Source organism: Poromitra crassiceps, assembly GCF_964638095.1.
Source record: "Poromitra crassiceps genome assembly, chromosome: 2".
Classification (NCBI taxonomy): domain Eukaryota; kingdom Metazoa; phylum Chordata; class Actinopteri; order Beryciformes; family Melamphaidae; genus Poromitra; species Poromitra crassiceps.
The window spans coordinates 98,559,954-98,581,508 of NC_139624.1; positions in this window are offsets into that span (position 1 = coordinate 98,559,954).

The window sequence follows — 21,555 nt, forward strand, 5'->3', positions numbered from 1 at the left end:
GAGATAAACGCATAGACAAGCTTCTCTGCATCTGAGGCTGTTACACACCAAGAGCGATGCGAATAAACAGCACGAAATTGCGATGCGAACTTTGACCCACCTGTCAATCACAGCAACAGATGTGTACACAACGGAAGCGAATTTCTGAAAAATCGACCTTGGTCCGAAAAAATAAACGCCGCAATAACGCTCAGTGGAACTTGGCCGTTGGTACTCTCTAATGCGTTGGTCTGTCTCCACTGGTTTGTCAGTGTCATTCAAGTTGTTTGAAATGTGAGCATGAGGAATCAATAGGCCGGCCTGCTGCTTGTGTAGGCGTTCGCAATTAGCAGTTACAGCCTTGGACTGGTGGCAGATGGATCAAACTGCCTTGGGGGAAGGTTTCCTATTAGACACTAATTTGACAAATAACCATGTAAAATGTGCCAGTCTCGCCTTGCACTTTGACAATTTTAATTGATAGGAACTTAAGAAAGTTGTGAATTCTAAACAGAGTTAAAGGTGCAATTCACTCCAAAGTCCCACATTGTTGATAAGCACATCTAACCTTCGCTTCCCCACGAAATTCCCACCGTCCTCATTCTCAAAACAGGAAGGTGTCCGGGGAATAATCATCTGCATTTGCAGGTTTCAAGCACAGCTCTCACGTTACAGCAACTACTTCCTCCTGTTCCTTTTCCCGTTCTTCTTTCTATTCTCTCGGCCTTTGTCGGCTTCTGCGTGAGACTGAAAAACCGATGGATATAAAAAGAGCATGTTTATGTCATGCAAACATCATGCGTTTGCACAATTTTCTACGCAAAGAGGTAGACATCTTGCGAAATTCTGAAAAGAATGTCAGACACTGACTCAGCTGGTGTGTGGCGTGGCGTACAAGGCCACCGGCTAGAGACATCTCCTTGCATCACGCGCCTGTCTGAGACCAGTCAGCGCTCCCCCAGCCCCCAAGAGGAAACAGCACGTGGGGGTGGGGGGGGGGTTTATTACCCATGGGGAGCAGTGTTGGGAGTAACGGCAACCCCAAAGGCAAGGCATCCATGCATTTGAATAATCTATTTCAGCAACACTAACACACATTTGCATATCTGGGCACTTCCAAGTCACTAGGGCGCTATGATTCACTTCCCACTGCCACACTGTGTTGTTAGTAGTATGAAACGGATGGATATTAAGCTTGTTTGAATGCAAGCCCCTTCATGAATCTTTAAGGACATTGTGTAATAAGCTAAAACGAGAAAGCAACGACATCGGACTACAGAACTACATTGCTGTTTCATCCAAAACATCTATGACTACAGGGGAGGTTTGTCCACGAGGAAATACCTGACAGAAGACTGACACCAGTGTGAATTAAACAATTGGCAGTTAGCGTGTAAAGAGAAGCAGCGTGGTGTGCAGTGAAGCAGTCCTTCATGCTCTGCCTCTTACCTACCTCTCATAGATCCTGTAACGGATGCAGTCTCTGAAGGATTTAGGGCATGGCCAGGCTTCTCTCACCTGTTAAATAGGTCTTGCATCGTAATCGTCTTCTGGCAAACTTTGACAAAGCATGGGGTTTCTACAGTGTGGAAATGGTCTCAGGGGGTAGCGGAGGGGTGGAGTTGTTCAGCATTGTACTTAAAGTAATTCAATCTTTTGCCGCAGCGTTGACAGAAAACACTGCTGCGTATTCAACACTTTGTTTTACACACCAGCGACAGCTGTGGCCGGAGGCATTATGTTTTCGGGTTGTCCGTACCGTACGTAGGCTACTGTACACTTACATCCGATGCTCGTTAACGCGATATCTCTGGAACATTTCTTCACATTTGGATCAAACATCCACTTCGATTGAATGATGAACCAATTCGATTTTGGTGGTCAAAGTTCACGGTCAGTGTGACCACCTGTCCGTCCGTTCCATCAATGACGGGGTCAAGGAAGAGGGGCGGGGCTGGGGAAAAGGGGTGTAGCTAGGGATAGGAAGGTCTGGGTTCGAGGGGTGGGCAGGGGTAGGACCATTTTGAAAATGATGAATGATTGATGAATGATGAACAAGTGTTGTTGAGGTACCCCCAAACATAAGACATAAGCCATAAGACTTTCTCTTCTTTTCCTGTGTCTGAGCCTGTTTGTTTGTGTTGTTCGTGTATTGTTCTATAAAACAATTTAATAAAATATTGGGGGGAAAAGGTGCCATAAGACATGGGGCCCTATCTTCGTACAGGCGATATCCCCTATTAGCGCTTGCGCACCTGTTTGCGCGTGCCTTAACGCAGGCAAGACAACAGTCCGCCTTGCGCATTTGTCCAGGTGTTATGCCGAGTTTTGCACCCCCGCCCAGCAGCAAAAAAAGCATCCCCACCTCACGGGAGCATAATTGTAATGATTTATACAGAAACACAACTGTTTAAAAATGATATAATTGTTTGGGTAGACGTGACCTCCCTGTTTTTAAGTTAAAACAGCCCCAAAATCTCGTGAGGATGCCATACTCGCGGGGAAGCATAATTTATCACAACAACGGGTGCAGATTAGAGGCGTGCCAAATCATTTATGCACGGCGCAAACGGGATTTGTGCGGTGTTAACCACCAGAATTATTCACAGGTGTGGCCTGGTAATGCCTGGACGTTACATCAATCAGATTCCCGTCTCGCAGTCCATGTAATACAATTTGCGTGAGGCATGCTGTACTTCTCCCCATGCGTAATTTGGATAGTACATTGTCACAGGTCGAGATGTGTGTCAGATACCCCCTGTTTAATGTGTCATGTGATTTTTGACTGAGCACCGGGTTAGACAGGAAGTGGGAGTGGCTTAGAGATAGTTTATATGACGTGGCATTTCAGGTGCGCACCCCCTCTCTCTGCTAGCATGAAGAAAGCCACGGATTCTTTGTCACCCCATTCTCTAGTCGTTTTCCCTCTGTTTTCACGTATGGGTGTGACTGTGTGTGTGATATACTTTTGTAATAGCATCCCTAATCTACTGAAGGGGAGCTGGTTGTAGCTAGCTTCCATATAGCTTGGGTTGTCCCGTCATCAGAGCTCCACAGCCTGCTGTCCGAGGCCTACTCCTGGGTTTCAGGTAAGCCAAACTCCCGTTTATTGATTCCCTGTGTGATAACCTGTTGCTCAGTCAGTTCTGTTGTTGTTGTAGCGCTGAAACGCCTGCTTTGGCATGTGGCACGCCTATGTCCAGTACAATTATAACAGGCATGCGCTTGTGCCCGCGCCCAATTTGCATTGCGCACGGCGTTAAACGAGCGCAAACGCTAAATTACCGCTTTTGGGAAGATAGGCCCTGAATGTCCACACCACTGCGCCATGGGCTTCAGGTTATTTGTGCTTGTATGAGTCTGGACAGACATGCATGTAGACTGCAACTTGACTTGTTGGTGGAGGCATACAACCGCAAAGCGGTTATTTCTTCTTTTTTTAGGAATGTGTAGCCATGCACTCATCACTGAGGTTATTGTGAGGATTGTCTGGGAAGAGGAAGAGCATAGAGGAGCTACACGAATGAGAAATGTTAGTCTGCCAGTTTGTCACAAAAGCAGTGTAATAGACTGGCAGAGTGCGCTAGCTCGGTATCCTTGGGGACACACAGTCACATTTCTGAAAAGCTCCTCGTTTTCTGAAGCAAAAAGACACTGTGGCACTGTGGCTTGGGAGCAGACATGCTTAAGTATTGTTAGGCTGCCTGAGTGTCTGTGTCTGTGAACGTTTATGGCCTGTGTCCAACAGAAAGTCCCCAATCAACAATGATAATGTGGAGGGTATCAAAAATGTCACACTGGTCTGACCCATTCAGTATGTTTGAAGAAAGTCCCAGAACAGACATCTACCAAAACATTTGGACATACCTAACTTTTACCACAGTAGCTTAGCCTATTTTAAAGTGAGAGAAAATAAAATGCTGTATAGAAGTCCTGGCCCATAAATTCACTCTGGATTTGGTTGTTTGGTTTTGTGTTTTAGGCCTCGCCCCCTTTTAGGCAGAAAACACAAGGCTCTCCCTATTGACTTCAATGTAAAATAGCACTACCCCAACATTTTTTAGAAAAATAACAGAATCAATCTCGTTTATTAATGACCCCAAAACACCATGACATGACAATATATTACAACTCGTCTGGCCATAGAATTGGCAAAATACACCGGAAATATTACTTTGACCCATCTAAAATCATGTAACTCATGTCACAGATTTACATTACAGTCCGGAGCCAAGTAGCCTACAACGACGCTGGGCTCCACTACAGCATTTAATGTCGGAAGACTAAATTAGCAACAGGCGGACACTGGAACTTGAGTTACATGATTTTAGACGGGTCAAAGTAATGTTTCCCATGTATCTTGTGCATTGTGTGGCCGGCTGAGTTGTAATATATTGTCATAAAATAGAGAAAAGGCCAGCAAAGTACAGCACCGGAAGACTCAGCACAACGCTGATGAAGCTAGGCTACCTGCTGAAACGCGTACGTTGTTTGCTGTGCTGTACTTTACCTTATTAAACGCTTAAAGGACATTCTGGAGTGCTGGCCTTTTCTCCATTTTACCTTTCTACCATGGCCCTGCACCTTGATTGACTTTATTTTGGAGTGTGCTCGCTACTGCTGTTTTTTGACGTAATATATTGTCATGTCATGGTGTTTTGAGGTGATTAGCTAATAATTATAAACAAGATTGATTGTTATTTTTCTATTAAAAAAAAAAGTGTATTGCTATTTTACATTGAGGTCAACGGGGAAAGGCTTGTGTTTCCCCCTTAAAAGGGGGCGGGAACATGTGTCCCGCCAGCAGCCGCCTACAAAATGACGTATTGCCGATCTATTGTATGCCCATATAATTACAAGAAAATAGCTTAGATGTGGCTTTTACTTTCAGGATTTCTGTTGTTCCCTTTTCCTGTCTGCAGCAAATAAGCATAATTAAATTGAACATTGCTTTTTTATAAGGACTTATTTTGAAATCCAGTTCTGCAGTTTCTTCAACTTTCTTTGGCAAATCTTATCCTGCATTCTGGTACTCCTGGTGGAAATTTGTATAAGACAAAGTGTAAAACCTAGTATATGAAAAAACACTTGTCACATTTTGCGAAGTTGTTCATATACTTCTCCCACACAACACATTGCTCCAGTATCTGGCCTGAAAGCCCATATGAGGAGAAGGTCGTCCCGGAGCAGAGGTCAGCCGCACAGTCACTCTGAGCCTGGATACTGTTGTGCAATCTCTATAAATTCTAATTAAGAGTTTTTGTCATTCACATGCGCTCCTTTTAACCTCGCTTCCCCAAACTTGCCAGTCTATTGCAATTTACGAGGTGCATTGATGTGATGCACTGTAAATTAAACATGAAATTCAATTCATGAAATTATAGCCTCAACCAAACGTGTGTTGTCTTGTGGACACGTGCGGTTTGTGGGTGGATCAGCCTCGCAGGGTCATGCTCTAACAACCTCTCAGTACAGTAGCCACCCTGTTGATTTGTTATTCTTCATATTATCACACCGCATGATTATATAAATCACTATTATTTCTCCGCTTTTTCGCAAACTGTAAAACTCCCGTACATTTCCTGAAAGCTGGAATGGTACCCGTGGGACCTGAGCTCTTTTAGTGATTAGGATAGCTGAACTCTCACAGTCTGCTCTTTGAATTAAGTCCCCCTCCCCTTCCAGCAGGCTGATCCTGCAGGCTAATTGGCCTTGGGGTTGATGTGCAGCAGTGTTTACCAGCAGTCCCTGGAGAGCCAGATGAACCGGTCCCCTGCCATCACCAGCTCAGCATGGACCGCTAGTCCATTTAGGTCCCCTGGTCCATAGTCATAAGAGACAAACTTGAACACGTAAAAGTCAAACAACGTTGGTTAGGAGACAAGAAACCCATTCTAATAGTCTTACATTTTGGAGTCTCAATGGTCTTTTGCAAATCCGCCTCGGGCATTACCCTGGAACAAACTGCCCAATTCTCTAAAGGCACAAGGGAGCACTCACAAATCTTCAGGACAAAGGAAGACTCAATTTCACCAATTTGGTGAAATTGAGTCTTCCTTTGTCCTGAAGATTTGTGAGTGCTACTTTGTGCCTTTGGTACTTTATGCTTCAAACTTTATGTTGGTTTAGCACCACTAACAAATGAACAGGAAGGCTCATCCTCTCAGTGACATTATTGCCAAATTCTCATTTGTGGCGGGATTGTTATCAACTTTGAACCAGGATGTAGTCGGGCCTGTGGGCTGTTGCTCCATTGAGTTCCTCGGCTGAACTGGCTGCTGGCACAGCCACAGGCAACTGTAGCCTACACTCCAAATGTTTTTCTTCTTTTAGGTAAGAAAAAAAGTCAATTTCCACTGTTTGAGCCTGTGCTACACTGTAAGAGTCATGCTAACACTGTTTGAGCCTGTGCTACACTGTAAGAGACATACTGACACTGAGCCTGTGCTACACTGTAAGAGACATGCTGACACTGAGCCTGTGCTACACTGTAAGAGTCATGCTGACACTGAGCCTGTGCTACACTGTAAGAGACATGCTGACACTGAGCCTGTGCTACACTGTAAGAGACATGCTGACACTGAGTCTGTGCTACACTGTAAGAGACATGCTGACACTGAGCCTGTGCTACACTGTAAGAGTCATGCTGACACTGAGCCTGTGCTACACTGTAAGAGACATGCTGACACTGAGCCTGTGCTACACTGTAAGAGTCATGCTGACACTGTTTGAGCCTGTGCTACACTGTAAGAGACATGCTGACACTGAGCCTGTGCTACACTGTAAGAGTCATGCTGACACTGAGCCTGTGCTACACTGTAAGAGACATGCTGACACTGAGCCTGTGCTACACTGTAAGAGTCATGCTGACACTGAGCCTGTGCTACACTGTAAGAGTCATGCTGACACTGTTTGAGCCTGTGCTACACTGTAAGAGTCATGCTGACACTGTTTGAGCCTGTGCTACACTGTAAGAGTCATGCTGACACTGTTTGAGCCTGTGCTACACTGTAAGAGTCATGCTGACACTGAGCCTGTGCTACACTGTAAGAGTCATGCTGACACTGAGCCTGTGCTACACTGTAAGAGTCATGCTGACACTGTTTGAGCCTGTGCTACACTGTAAGAGTCATGCTGACACTGAGCCTGTGCTACACTGTAAGAGTCATGCTGACACTGAGCCTGTGCTACACTGTAAGATACATGCTGACACTGTTTGAGCCTGTGCTACACTGTAAGAGTCATGCTGACACTGAGCCTGTGCTACACTGTAAGAGTCATGCTGACACTGAGCCTGTGCTACACTGTAAGAGACATGCTGACACTGAGTCTGTGCTACACTGTAAGAGACATGCTGACACTGAGTCTGTGCTACACTGTAAGAGACATGCTGACACTGAGTCTGTGCTACACTGTAAGAGACATGCTGACACTGAGTCTGTGCTACACTGTAAGAGACATGCTGACACTGAGTCTGTGCTACACTGTAAGAGACATGCTGACACTGTTTGAGCCTGTGCTACACTGTAAGAGTCATGCTGACACTGAGCCTGTGCTACACTGTAAGAGTCATGCTGACACTGAGCCTGTGCTACACTGTAAGATACATGCTGACACTGTTTGAGCCTGTGCTACACTGTAAGAGTCATGCTGACACTGAGCCTGTGCTACACTGTAAGAGTCATGCTGACACTGAGCCTGTGCTACACTGTAAGAGACATGCTGACACTGAGTCTGTGCTACACTGTAAGAGACATGCTGACACTGAGTCTGTGCTACACTGTAAGAGACATGCTGACACTGAGTCTGTGCTACACTGTAAGAGACATGCTGACACTGTTTGAGTCTGTGCTACACTGTAAGAGTCATGCTGACACTGTTTGAGCCTGTGCTACACTGTAAGAGTCATGCTGACACTGTTTGAGCCTGTGCTACACTGTAAGAGTCATGCTGACACTGAGCCTGTGCTACACTGTAAGAGACATGCTGACACTGAGTCTGTGCTACACTGTAAGAGACATGCTGACACTGTTTGAGCCTGTGCTACACTGTAAGAGTCATGCTGACACTGAGCCTGTGCTACACTGTAAGAGTCATGCTGACACTGAGCCTGTGCTACACTGTAAGAGACATGCTGACACTGAGCCTGTGCTACACTGTAAGAGTCATGCTGACACTGAGCCTGTGCTACACTGTAAGAGACATGCTGACACTGAGCCTGTGCTACACTGTAAGAGTCATGCTGACACTGTTTGAGCCTGTGCTACACTGTAAGAGTCATGCTGACACTGAGCCTGTGCTACACTGTAAGAGTCATGCTGACACTGAGCCTGTACTACACTGTAAGAGTCATGCTGACACTGAGGCTGTGCTACACTGTAAGAGTCATGCTGACACTGTTTGAGCCTGTGCTACACTGTAAGAGTCATGCTGACACTGAGCCTGTGCTACACTGTAAGAGTCATGCTGACACTGTTTGAGCCTGTGCTACACTGTAAGAGTCATGCTGACACTGAGCCTGTGCTACACTGTAAGAGACATGCTGACACTGAGCCTGTGCTACACTGTAAGAGTCATGCTGACACTGAGCCTGTGCTACACTGTAAGAGTCATGCTGACACTGTTTGAGCCTGTGCTACACTGTAAGAGTCATGCTAACACTGAGCCTGTGCTACACTGTAAGAGTCATGCTGACACTGAGCCTGTGCTACACTGTAAGAGTCATGCTAACACTGAGCCTGTACTACACTGTAAGAGTCATGCTGACACTGAGCCTGTGCTACACTGTAAGAGTCATGCTGACACTGAGCCTGTACTACACTGTAAGAGACATGCTGACACTGAGCCTGTGCTACACTGTAAGAGTCATGCTGACACTGAGCCTGTGCTACACTGTAAGAGTCATGCTAACACTGAGCCTGTGCTACACTGTAAGAGTCATGCTAACACTGAGCCTGTGTTACACTGTAAGAGTCATGCTAACACTGAGCCTGTGCTACACTGTAAGAGTCATGCTGACACTGAGCCTGTGCTACACTGTAAGAGACATGCTGACACTGAGCCTGTGCTACACTGTAAGAGTCATGCTAACACTGAGCCTGTGCTACACTGTAAGAGTCATGCTAACACTGAGCCTGTGCTACACTGTAAGAGTCATGCTAACACTGAGCCTGTGTTACACTGTAAGAGTCATGCTAACACTGAGCCTGTGCTACACTGTAAGAGTCATGCTAACACTGAGCCTGTGCTACACTGTAAGAGACATGCTGACACTGAGCCTGTGCTACACTGTAAGAGACATGCTGACACTGAGCCTGTGCTACACTGTAAGAGTCATGCTGACACTGAGCCTGTGCTACACTGTAAGAGTCATGCTGACACTGTTTGAGCCTGTGCTACACTGTAAGAGTCATGCTGACACTGAGCCTGTGCTACACTGTAAGAGTCATGCTGACACTGAGCCTGTGCTACACTGTAAGAGTCATGCTGACACTGAGCCTGTGCTACACTGTAAGAGTCATGCTGACACTGAGCCTGTGCTACACTGTAAGAGTCATGCTGACACTGAGCCTGTGCTACACTGTAAGAGTCATGCTGACACTGAGCCTGTGCTACACTGTAAGAGTCATGCTGACACTTGGAGATCAAAGCCCGGGGGCTTAATTACCTTCCAGGTAAAACCAAGATTATGCCTTTAGTCACATACATTTATTTTGGGTATGTCATTTCCAGTCTTCTTGTCTTCAGAAAAGGGGGTGCTTTCCAAATAAGGCTTATGGTTAAGGTTTTGGTCCTGGTTGAATAAGAAAGACGTCCAAAGAATTCACTCACTTTTCGTGCACAGAGCATGTTATTTGCATTTTAAGACATCGTAATCAATTCATGTCAGGAGACCAGGCTCCAATTAAAACGGATTTACTCTGTTGTTTTCTCTTGATTTGTCATCTTCTCAGGAACTGAGAGAACTTCATCTGTTATATTATGTTCTCGCTGTTTAAACTGGATTTGAATACAGCTAGATTGTTCACTGATTTGTTCACTGATGGAGAAAAGTTGTTACCTCCCAGATGCCAGATTAGGATATCATTGGCTGTAAATTAGCCAGACAGTCATGTTTTGAAATGGGCATTTGTTTCAATTATAGAGATAGAGATGTGTGTGAAGCTGTGCAACTCTGTACTTGCCTCAGATCTTCTCTGATTGGATGGAGAGCCAGATGGGAAGCACAGAATTCAAAAAGAAGCCATGAATGTGCTTATGGCATATGGCATTCACAATTGCTGAAAAGACACATCCGTTACAGATAAATGCCATGTGCACCAAAAGAATGCTAAGACATTTCAGTAGGTTTTGAGTCGGTGTTAAGTGGCACAGCTTGAGTGTCATTGACCTTGTGCAGCAGAGATAAAAGGAAGAAGAAATAACTTTGTTTTAATGTTAAAATGGTGACTGTAATTATTTGAAGGTCATAATTAACTGTATAATACTGCCATAATTTTAACATTTTTATGATCATATCCGGTCAGTATATCTAGGAAATGTGGACAGAATTCCTGCAGATCCAAGTATTGCACAAATAAAGCCTGCTAGAAGAAACCCTTTAAAAAAATATGAATATGGTATTATATCCCATGGGATTTCTTCCACTGTTCAGTAAGCTCTTGATTATGATGTTTTGCAGGAAGCAAGAAAACCACATCCTTAACCAGAATAACACCCTAATGTGAAATTCAAGTTATAGGAGAGTGAGCCTCGGATGAATAACAACCACAACTTGGCTGTCTTGCAATGCATCATTTTAGGCTTTCCTTGTTTATGTGACGAGTGAGTCCACTTTCTTGTTGCTAATACCCAATTAGGGAGATGATTATTGATTGAGGTGTTGAAAGTTGACCGCTAATCTCCTTTCTCTCGGGATGAGATGATCAATAGGTGAGTGTAATGGGAAAACTGTTCTCTGCTAATATAACTGGCCTATCAGAAAAGAGAACATGCAAAGGCAAAGCACATACACAGTAGTGTTCTCATATTTTCTCTGATACTGGCATCAGTTGCCTATTACAGTATGTCAGTGTCAGCAAAGGGGTAATTTCTGCCAAAAACGCACATTTCAATCTGTCATGTTCTGTTGCGGAAGGTGGGGGGTGGTGATACATACATATCCCGATTAGTGATTAATAAGGTTTTTCATATCTCAAACCTTCACTTTTGACCAAAACTCTGCCATGCTCAGCTGAAGGTCTTGTGGCATTGTACAGTAGATGATGTAACCAAAGCTTCATAAAAAGGCTAATATTGTACTGGCACAAACACATAAACCCACCTCAGAAGAGTGGTGGATAACGTAATTAACTCAAGTACAGATATCTTACCAGAAAATGACTTTGGTATGAAGTCACCGATTCGAATATTACTTGAGTAAAAGTCTTTAAGCATCTGATATTTACTGTATCAAAAGTCATTTTATGATACTAGGCATCTCGCGCCCTACATGCGCTTGATTCCTAGGCTTGCCCGCTGCAGCTCACCAAGCTGGCCCTGCAGCTCGCATACGCAGCTCGGCCGCTGCGCGCCGTTGCCCCGTAGGTCAGCTGCTGCTGGGCCTCGCCTGCTCTATTTGCATAATGATCAGTAGTGATGTCACTCGCTTATATAAGACTAGGCATCTCATCTCAGTGCCTATGACATCATCAGTGATGTCATAAGATGATTTTGCTCTTGTGACATCACTATGACATCTTCAGTGGGACAAACATTGAAACAGACAACAGACAGAGATTGCCCACTTGCCCTTTTATAAATAATATAGATTAAGTAGGCTACTTCAGTATTGACAAGTAAATGCTGCAAAGCAAGGAAAAGACATGCCTGTGCTTGAGTGGAAATCTTGAGTTCTATAGCGGTTGGCAAACCACTGATTTGCCAAACCTGCAAGCTACCAAATATCCTCCAATTTTATTTTGTAGCCTACAGTAAAAGTAGGATGCTTAGGGGAAATGTAATGGAGTAAAAGTATACATTTTATGTAGGAAATGTAGTGGAATAAAAGTGAAAGTGGACAGAAATATATAATACTCGAGTAAGTACAGATATTCCCCCAAAAATGTAAGTACTGTAACAAAGTAGTATTACTTAATTACTGGAAGAGTAATTCTACTGCTTATATTTTACTTCCAAGACCCTTGGGTGTTTATAAACAAACAGTGATTAATAATGCCACCACTGATTCCACAACCGCATAATTATGGCTAATTGGAGAAGGCTTCTACTTTGTTTGACCAACTTTGTTATGATGGAAGTGACTCCTGAATGAAGGACTGAGAGCAGAGCTTGTTGCTAACCCATCAAGGGCAGCAAAACAATCAAACAGAGCAATCATGGGGCCATTATTGTAAACAGGAATTTGTTCTTCAAGGACAATACAATTGTTCTTGACACACGGGTCTGGTTAGGTCTTATACCATTCTTGCTTTGATTAGAGTTAATACCTCAGACTGTTTCTTCCGTCTTGCTTTTTATATGATTTTGATATTAGGTTGACATTTTGCGTTGATTTATATACCCCAGTCTTCTAATGTACAGTATTTGAAAACATGTTCAAATCCACGAAAATCTGCAGATTTGACGAAACCATGTTAATTATACTCCAAGGTGCCAGACACAGTACGATAAATTGAGGAAACATGACTCATGTTATTACTTATGACTTCACTGGCAACAATCTAAAAAGAAAAAAGTATTATGTAGTATAAGTAGTAATAAGTGGGCAACTAATAAATGTCTTAATAATGAACAAAATCCAAACAAGTGAGGTTTGTACCAAGTCTAAAATGGCAGAAAATCCTACTAGTATAATTGCAGAGATGTCTGTTTGTCCGGAGTTGCAAGGCGCACCGCACTGTTGCTCCGATCGCCTCCAAAATTTGCCAAAACAATCCTTTCCCTGCTTCCACTGATGATGTCACTGACGATGTCACTATTGGTCAAGTGGCAACACTGATGACATAATTGCTTGAGTGACATCACTGATGACATCACAATTGCTTGAGTGACATCACTGATGACATCAGTCACTGATCACATCACTCACTGACAGTGTTGGGCAAGTTACTTTCAAAATGTAATATACAGTACTACATATTACTAGTTACTTTAATTTGAAAGTAATAAGTTACTTTACAATATTACTTTCTCTGTAGAGTAACTCGTTACTTACTACAATACTTTTGCATTACTTTTACCAAAACAACAGCAGCAGCAGAATGACATCGCCGCCCCGGAACCATCCCAAAAAATAATTTCAACCGCCTTGAAGTCAGTGTAAACAATCCAAAATTCTAAATGTTATTCTTTTCCTTTGTTATTGTCATCAAATAACAAATAACCACTATTGGTTATTTGCATAAAAACACAAAGTTTGATTAGGAAATTATTGTATCTTTTTTAAATATGTGCTTTGATTTAATAAAATGTAACTCAATTTGTAACTTGAGTTACTTGACAAAGTAACTGGTATAATATTACTGAAATCCTATAAGTAATAAGTTATATTACTGAGTTACTGCTAAAAGTAATATATTACATGTAATATGTTACTTTTGTAATGAGTTACCCCCAACACTCCTCACTGACCACATCACAATTACCTGTGGTCACCATCAAAGGAGCTTGCATGTCTGATTTTGGAGGCAGATCTCTCTCTGCTTTGTTCATTTCAACAGGCATGGTCAACCCAGACATACCTGAGGCCTTTCGACTGAGAGCCTGGTATGACCAGGAGGGCTACGCTCTAAACAGACTGAGGGCCTGGTATGACCAGGAGGGCTACGCTCTAAACAGACTGAGAGCCTGGTATGACCAGGAGGGCTACGCTCTAAACAGACTGAGAGCCTGGTATGACCAGGAGGGCTACGCTCTAAACAGACTGAGAGCCTGGTATGACCAGGAGGGCTACGCTCTAAACAGACTGAGGGCCTGGTATGACCAGGAGGGCTACGCTCTAAACAGACTGAGGGCCTGTTATGACCAGGAGGGCTACGCTCTAAACAGACTGAGAGCCTGGTATGACCAGGAGGGCTACGCTCTAAACAGACTGAGAGCCTGGTATGACCAGGAGGGCTACGCTCTAAACAGACTGAGAGCCTGGTATGACCAGGAGGGCTACGCTCTAAACAGACTGAGAGCCTGGTATGACCAGGAGGGCTACGCTCTAAACAGACTGAGGGCCTGGTATGACCAGGAGGGCTACGCTCTAAACAGACTGAGAGCCTGGTATGACCAGGAGGGCTACGCTCTAAACAGACTGAGAGCCTGGTATGACCAGGAGGGCTACGCTCTAAACAGACTGAGAGCCTGGTATGACCAGGAGGGCTACGCTCTAAACAGACTGAGGGCCTGGTATGACCAGGAGGGCTACGCTCTAAACAGACTGAGAGCCTGGTATGACCAGGAGGGCTATGCTCTAAACAGACTGAGAGCCTGGTATGACCAGGAGGGCTACGCTCTAAACAGCTAATCCCTGATGGAGACTAGGGCAGCGGTGCAAGGGTCAACTGGAAAACACTGAGCGACGTTAAGGATGATGTCACAACTACTGATGATGTCAGGTCAGGGGCGGACTGCATAATCGGGCACGTCGGGCAAATGCCCGGTGGCCTGGCCTGGCCTGCAAAATTTTTTTTTTTTTTTTTTTTTTTGCAGGCCAGGCCAGGCCACTCACTGAACAGCAGGCCAGGCGCCGCCTACTGGTTTACTAGTGGTTTTATTACTTTATTCAGCGTTAAAGTGGGTGCATCTCATTGTAAAATTGGACTTGGCCCAAATTGGGCTTCAAACGGCCCGAATTGAATTGAATTGAATTGAATAAGCCTTTATTGTCTCCCTTGGGAGAAATTATTTTTGGGCATCAAGAGACACAGCGTTAGACATATACATATTGACATATAGACAGTGCAATCAGACGACAATTAACATTAAATTCCTACAGTGTACATATACATCAAGCGTACCCAGTAGTAAAGTATTGCACCAGCCCTCCGCAAAGAAAGAGAAAAATGTTGAAATGAAAGATTATTAAATATTGCACCGCTTCCCTAAAAATAGAACATGGGCTTCAAACGGCCCAAATCGGGCTTCAAACGGCCGAAATCTGGCTTTAAACGACCCAAATTGGGCTTCAAACGGCCCAAATTGGGCTTCAAACGGCTCAAATTGAGCTTCAAACGGCCCAAATTTTTCGGCGGCGCCCTTCGGACGCCGGCACACGCGTCGGCCCGTATTGGCCTGGCCTACTTGGTATCTAATGCCCGGCCTAAATTATGATCCCAGTCCGCCCCTGTGTCAGGTCATGCCCCACAATCATCAAGTGATTTCATAACCACTGAATGACATGAGTTGACATGAGTTTAGTCACGACCCCAAATCCCAGTCTCCACCCTAGAAATCGAGCACGCGCAGCACGCTCAATTTCTAGTCTAAATTATGTCAACAACTCATTTAAGAACTTGTTTGACTAAAACAAAAAAGCATTTTTTTCTGAATTAAACTGGATTAAATTGTTTAATAATGATTGATGATTTGATTTGTTTTATTCTTTGTGTCATGCACTTTTGACAGTGCCCAGCCCACATGGGCTTACAAGACACACAAAATATACAATACAACATAAGCCAGCGCTATTCTGGTACAACTAAATCACAATAACATTGCTCCTAAAACAACAAAACAGATCATTAGATCACTTTCTAAAAAGAACATTCTGCTTTGCTCCCAGGTCTGGCGGATAACATTTCCTATAAAGAAGGTTATTTTCTTAAAACACAACTCAAGTTTTTCATAATCATCCAACAAAACAAAAGAATCAACATAAATAGAGGACATTTTACTGAAGAGTATCTCCCTTGCATCATCATAAACTGTACAATAGAATAGAAAATGGATGACTTCCGGAAGATGGCGGAGAGAGTAGCTGCGTAATTAACCACCTCTCTCAAGTCGGAAGAAATAAACCCACATAATAAGAATAATTCGACGGATTAATGGAGGAAATGAGTGTGGGAACTCTTACAAGAAGTCAGAAAGGCAAAAACGAACAAAGCAAAAGTGAAAATCAACAAGTATTGGACGTAAACCCCGAACGTGACCACGAGGGAGAAGAAACGGAGAAAATGGAACACGCAGAAGTGCTGCGAGCTGGGCTTGCTACAATTAGCAACGATATAAGAGAGCTCAAACAGGAACTACGAAACGAACTAAACACATTCAAAGACGAACTGAAGAAAGAAATCAAAGAAGAAATCGCCAATTTTAGGCAAGAAATAGACCGGAAACTCACGGAAAACAGCAACGAGATACAGGCTCAAAAGACGAGCATGGAGGAAGCACAGGTGCGCGTATCTGACTTGGAGGATTGGCAAGTAGAGGCAAACATGACATTGTTGGAGGTAGCAGAGCGGGCACGCCAGATGCAAGACAAGGTAACCGATCTCGAAGGGAGGTCCCGGAGGAATAATATCAGAATATTTGGCGTGCCTGAAGACACGGAGGGGAACTCAGCTAGCAAATACATGGAGCAGCTCTTCACTACCGAACTCGACCTGCCAGAGGGGATTCAACTTCAGATACAACGAGCTCACCGAGCGCTCAATCAAAAACCGGGACCAGGTGCTACTCCCAGATCAATCGTCATTAACTTTCTCCAGTTCGAGGTAAAAGAAATGGTTCTGAAGAAAGCGTGGCAGAAGAAGATATGCGTGGGGGAGAAGCAAATCTACTTTGACCATGATTATGCTACTGAAATTGTCCAGAGGCGGAAGGCATATATGGGCATCAAAAAAGTGCTGAAAGAGAACGGGATACGTTTCCAGACCCCATTTGACAGGATGCGGATCCATTGGAACAACGGAGTGAAGACATACGGAGACGCCAAGGAGGCTACACGAGACGTGAAGGCGAGAGGCTACACGGTGAACGTTCCAGGTGGAGGCAACGCACACGGGCAACGGGAGGAGAACGGAGGAGGAGCGCAGGAGCAGCGAAAGCAGTCCAAGGAGCGGAGCCAGGAAGTGATGCGGCGGGTGAAAGAGAAGCTGCAAGTATACCAGTCGAAATAGACTAATGCTTTGCTAACTACAGCGGATCGGGAAAAGCACAGGTATGGTGAAAATTAAAGTCAATGATGAAGAGACAGAGAAGGGCTGAAGATAATAAATAAGGAGCTAGACTATTCAACCATCTTAAATGCCCATACCTACAAACCGGACTAGACACTAGAGTGTCAACAGCATGGGTAAATAGATCCGCAGTGGGAATATTTGATTTTTGTTATTGTTTTTTCAGGCTTCTTTACATAATATTACATTCAGAACCGACTGATAGAGGTTTAGTTACATAGGTTGAGTTTAAGTTGGACATTACTAGATACTGGGGACTCACACTAGTAGGTAATAGTCCTAAGTCTAGAGAGGGGCCCTCTGAGAGATGAGGATTTCCCCCACACACGCCAACGGTGAATTGGGGAGGTTACCCCACATTTTGAAGTCCTATGTGTTATGTGTTTATGTTGAGTTTGTCAATATCTATGGTTGTGTAGTTCTAAACTGTTTGGGAGCATATATTCAGAGAGTGAGAAAACATAAGGATGACTAACAATATCAAGATAATGTCGCTGAATGTGAATGGTCTAAGCACTCCAGTGAAAAGAGAAAGGGTTATGACTAAGTTAAAAAAGAAGGCACAAATTATATTCCTCCAGGAGACCCATTTATCCCAATTAGAACATGGAAAGTTAAAAAGATACGGATACAGGAATTCATATTTCAGCTCATACAAAGGGGGACGCAGAAGAGGGGTTGCAACATTAATATCTAATACAACACAATTTGATTATGAAAAGGAATTCAAAGACAAAGATGGCAGATTTATTATAGTAAGAGGAAGATTAGAAAATGAACCAATAACACTGGTAAATGTATATGCGCCCCCAGAGAGTGATAGATGTTTCTTTAAATCTCTCTTTGATGTCATAGCTGCAGAAACAGAAGGAACCTTGGTTTGTGGCGGGGATTTCAATGTTGTTATGAACCACATAAATGACACAACAAGTCGCAAAAAAACAAAAATGCAACTAACAAAGTTTGTAAATATGTCATTGGAAGAGATGGGGATGATAGATATATGGAGAACCCTTCATCCTTTGGAAAGGGATTTTACACATTACTCAGCTGCTCATAAAGTTCATTCAAGGATAGACTATTTTTTTATTAATAAAGGTGATAGACACAGAGTGGAGGAATGTAGAATTGGAGGAGCAGATGTGTCTGACCATAACCCACTCTATTTGAAATTAAGCCTAAACAACAGGAAACGACATACAGTATGGAGACTCAACATGGGAATATTAAATAATGAAACAAGGAAGGAGATGATAAAGACAGAAATAAAAAGATACATAGAAGAAAATAACAATGGAGCAGTGGACCCAACGATAATGTGGGATGCCATGAAGGCGGTCATCAGGGGAAAATTATTGGCTGCAACTGCTAGTCTAAAAAAGGCTAAAGCAGCGACATATGAAAACGATACTGGAAAATTAAGAGAATTGGAAAGGGAATATCAGGATACAAAAGATGAAGAGGTATATCAACAAATTAAGACCTTGAAAGTCAAGATAAATGACATACTGATAGAGGAAATTGAAAGAAGAAACATGTTTATGAAACAGAAGTATTATGAAGTGGGACCAAGAGCAACTAAATTATTAGCCAAACGCATCCGTAAGCAACAAGCAATTAATAATATATGTAAAATAAGGGAACCCCACACAAACGAGTTGAAATATGCACCAGAGGATATAGAGAAAATCTTTCAGAAATACTACAAAGACCTGTATACACAACCCCCATCTGCTGATGAAGAAGAAATGAAAGCATTTTTGAACTCATTGGATCTACCATCCATTGGAAATATACAGAATGATATAATGACGGCCAATATCACAATGCAGGAGGTGATGGATGCGATAAGTAAATTAAAAAATAACAAATCTCCGGGTGGCGATGGCTACCCCGCGGAGTGGTACAAGATGTTTAGGGATGAGCTGGCACCATTACTCGTGGAATCTTTCAATTATACACTGGAAAACAACAAAATACCACCATCATGGACTGAAGCAATAATCACAGTCATTCCCAAGCCAGGTAGAGATAAAGAACACTGTGGGAGTTACAGACCAATTTCGATATTAAACGTAGACTACAAAATATATACAGCAATTATTTCTAAGCGATTGAATACATTTTTAGCGGATTTGATAGAAGAAGACCAAACAGGATTTATAAGAGAACGCCAAGCGCAAGACAATATCAGGAGAACTATACATATTGTAGATGAGGCCCAAAAGAATAAACATAGTACTGTACTAATAAGCATCGATGCAGAAAAAGCCTTCGATTGTGTAAATTGGAAATTTCGATATGAAGTGTTAGAACGGTTTGGATTTAATAAGAAATCAATACAATGTATCAAGTCATTATATCAGGAACCCACAGCCAGGCTTAAAATAAATGGAAGTTTGACAGACAAAATTAATCTACAGAGGTCGACGAGGCAAGGATGTTGCCTTTCTCCAAGTCTATTCGCTCTTTTCATAGAACCCTTGGCTCAAGCAATCCGTGAAAACAAAGAAATTAAAGGAGTTAAAATAAAAGACACGGAACATAAGATTGGGCTCTTCGCGGATGACGTCATCGCCTACCTGGAGCAACCGAATAAATCACTTCCTGCATTGATGAAGCTTTTAGAAGCATTTGGACACCTGTCAGGATATAAAATTAATGTTACGAAAACACAGGTATTAACACTTAACTATACACCATCAGAACAGATTAAGGAATCATTTAATTTCAATTGGAATCTCAAGAAAATAAAATACCTGGGGGTTAACATCACCAAAAGAATATCTAAATTATATAAAGCAAATTATAACGGAGTAAACCAAGAAATTCTAAAAGACATTGAAAGATGGTCCACTTTACCGCTGGACTTTAGCTCAAGGATTGAATCAATTAAAATGAATATTGTACCCAGACTTCTTTATCTTTTCCAGTCACTGCCAGTAGATGTCCCCCTAACCCAATTTGTGACTTGGGACAGGGTCATTTCAAGATTTATTTGGGGGGGGAAAAAACCCAGAGTGAGATATGAAACTCTCCAGCTGCCGAAAGATAAAGGAGGCATGACTCTCCCAAACTTAAAAGAATATTTCCATGCAGCCCAGTTAAGATATATAGTTTGTTGGTGCAAGCCAAATTATAAAGCAAAATGGAAGGAAATGGAAAATGAGTTTGGGGGAGTGCCTATCCAGACCATTATTGGAGATAAGAGAGTTTATAAAAAAACTGGAAATCAAATTGACTCAATTACATCATTCACATTGGAAATATGGTTTAGAATAATTAAAAAATATAAGATAAAAAAAGATATAAATTTGCTAAAATGGGTATCATTTGATAGTAGTTTCAAACCGGCCGATTATGATAGAGGATTTAAACAGTGGGTAACGAAGGGAATCACAGCATGGTGTACATTAGTGAATGATGGGCAGCTGGAGAGTTTTCAGAATATAAAAGATAAATACAATCTGGAGAAAAACGAATTTTACAGGTATCTACAACTAAGGGATTATTATATCAAGGAAATCAAGGGAGATCCCTCCATAGAAGTGTTTGGTGTGATCAAAATAATAATTAATTCATATAATAATAATAACATCAGAATTATATCTGCGTTATACCAAGCATTGAAGACAAATAAAAACTCAACTGAATATATCAAAGAGAAATGGGAGTCAGAGCTCAATATAAAAATCTCTGAAGAGGATTGGCAAAACATGTGGACAATACACCAAACATCCACCAGTTCACGGGTATGGAGAGAGTTCTCTTGGAAAAACTTGATACGTTTTTTTATAACGCCCAAGGTTAAGAGTAAATATTCAAATATAAATGTACAATGTTGGAGAGAATGTGGATCATCAGATGCAAATCACACACATATATTCTGGAATTGTTTCAAGTTAACATTGTATTGGACTGAGATTCATAAGTTTGTACAGAAGATACTTAGATATGATATCCCTAAGAGTTACAATGTACTATATCTGTGTAACTTCACTGAAGAAAATGTACGATTGCGAGATAGATATTTGACCAAAATCTTATTAATAGCTAGTAAAAAAGCTGTCACAAGGAAGTGGGGACAAGTAGAACCTCCTACTCAAGGGCAATGGAGGGGTATAATAGAAGAAATCTATAGCATGGAGAAACTGACTTATCGATTAAGACTACAGGAACAACAACTGGAAGAGAAATGGGAGAAATGGACAATATTCAAATCACAAAACAGTGACGAAGATAACTGATAAAACAAGCTGGCGATTGACGGACTCACTGGAAGAAAAGGAAAAAATGAAAGTAGCACCCAAACAGTTTTTTTTCTTAGTCATTTTCTTTTTCTTATAATTATGTATGTCCTTTTTGTATAAGTCTTGTCCTGTATTTGTATACTTGTTCAGAAAAC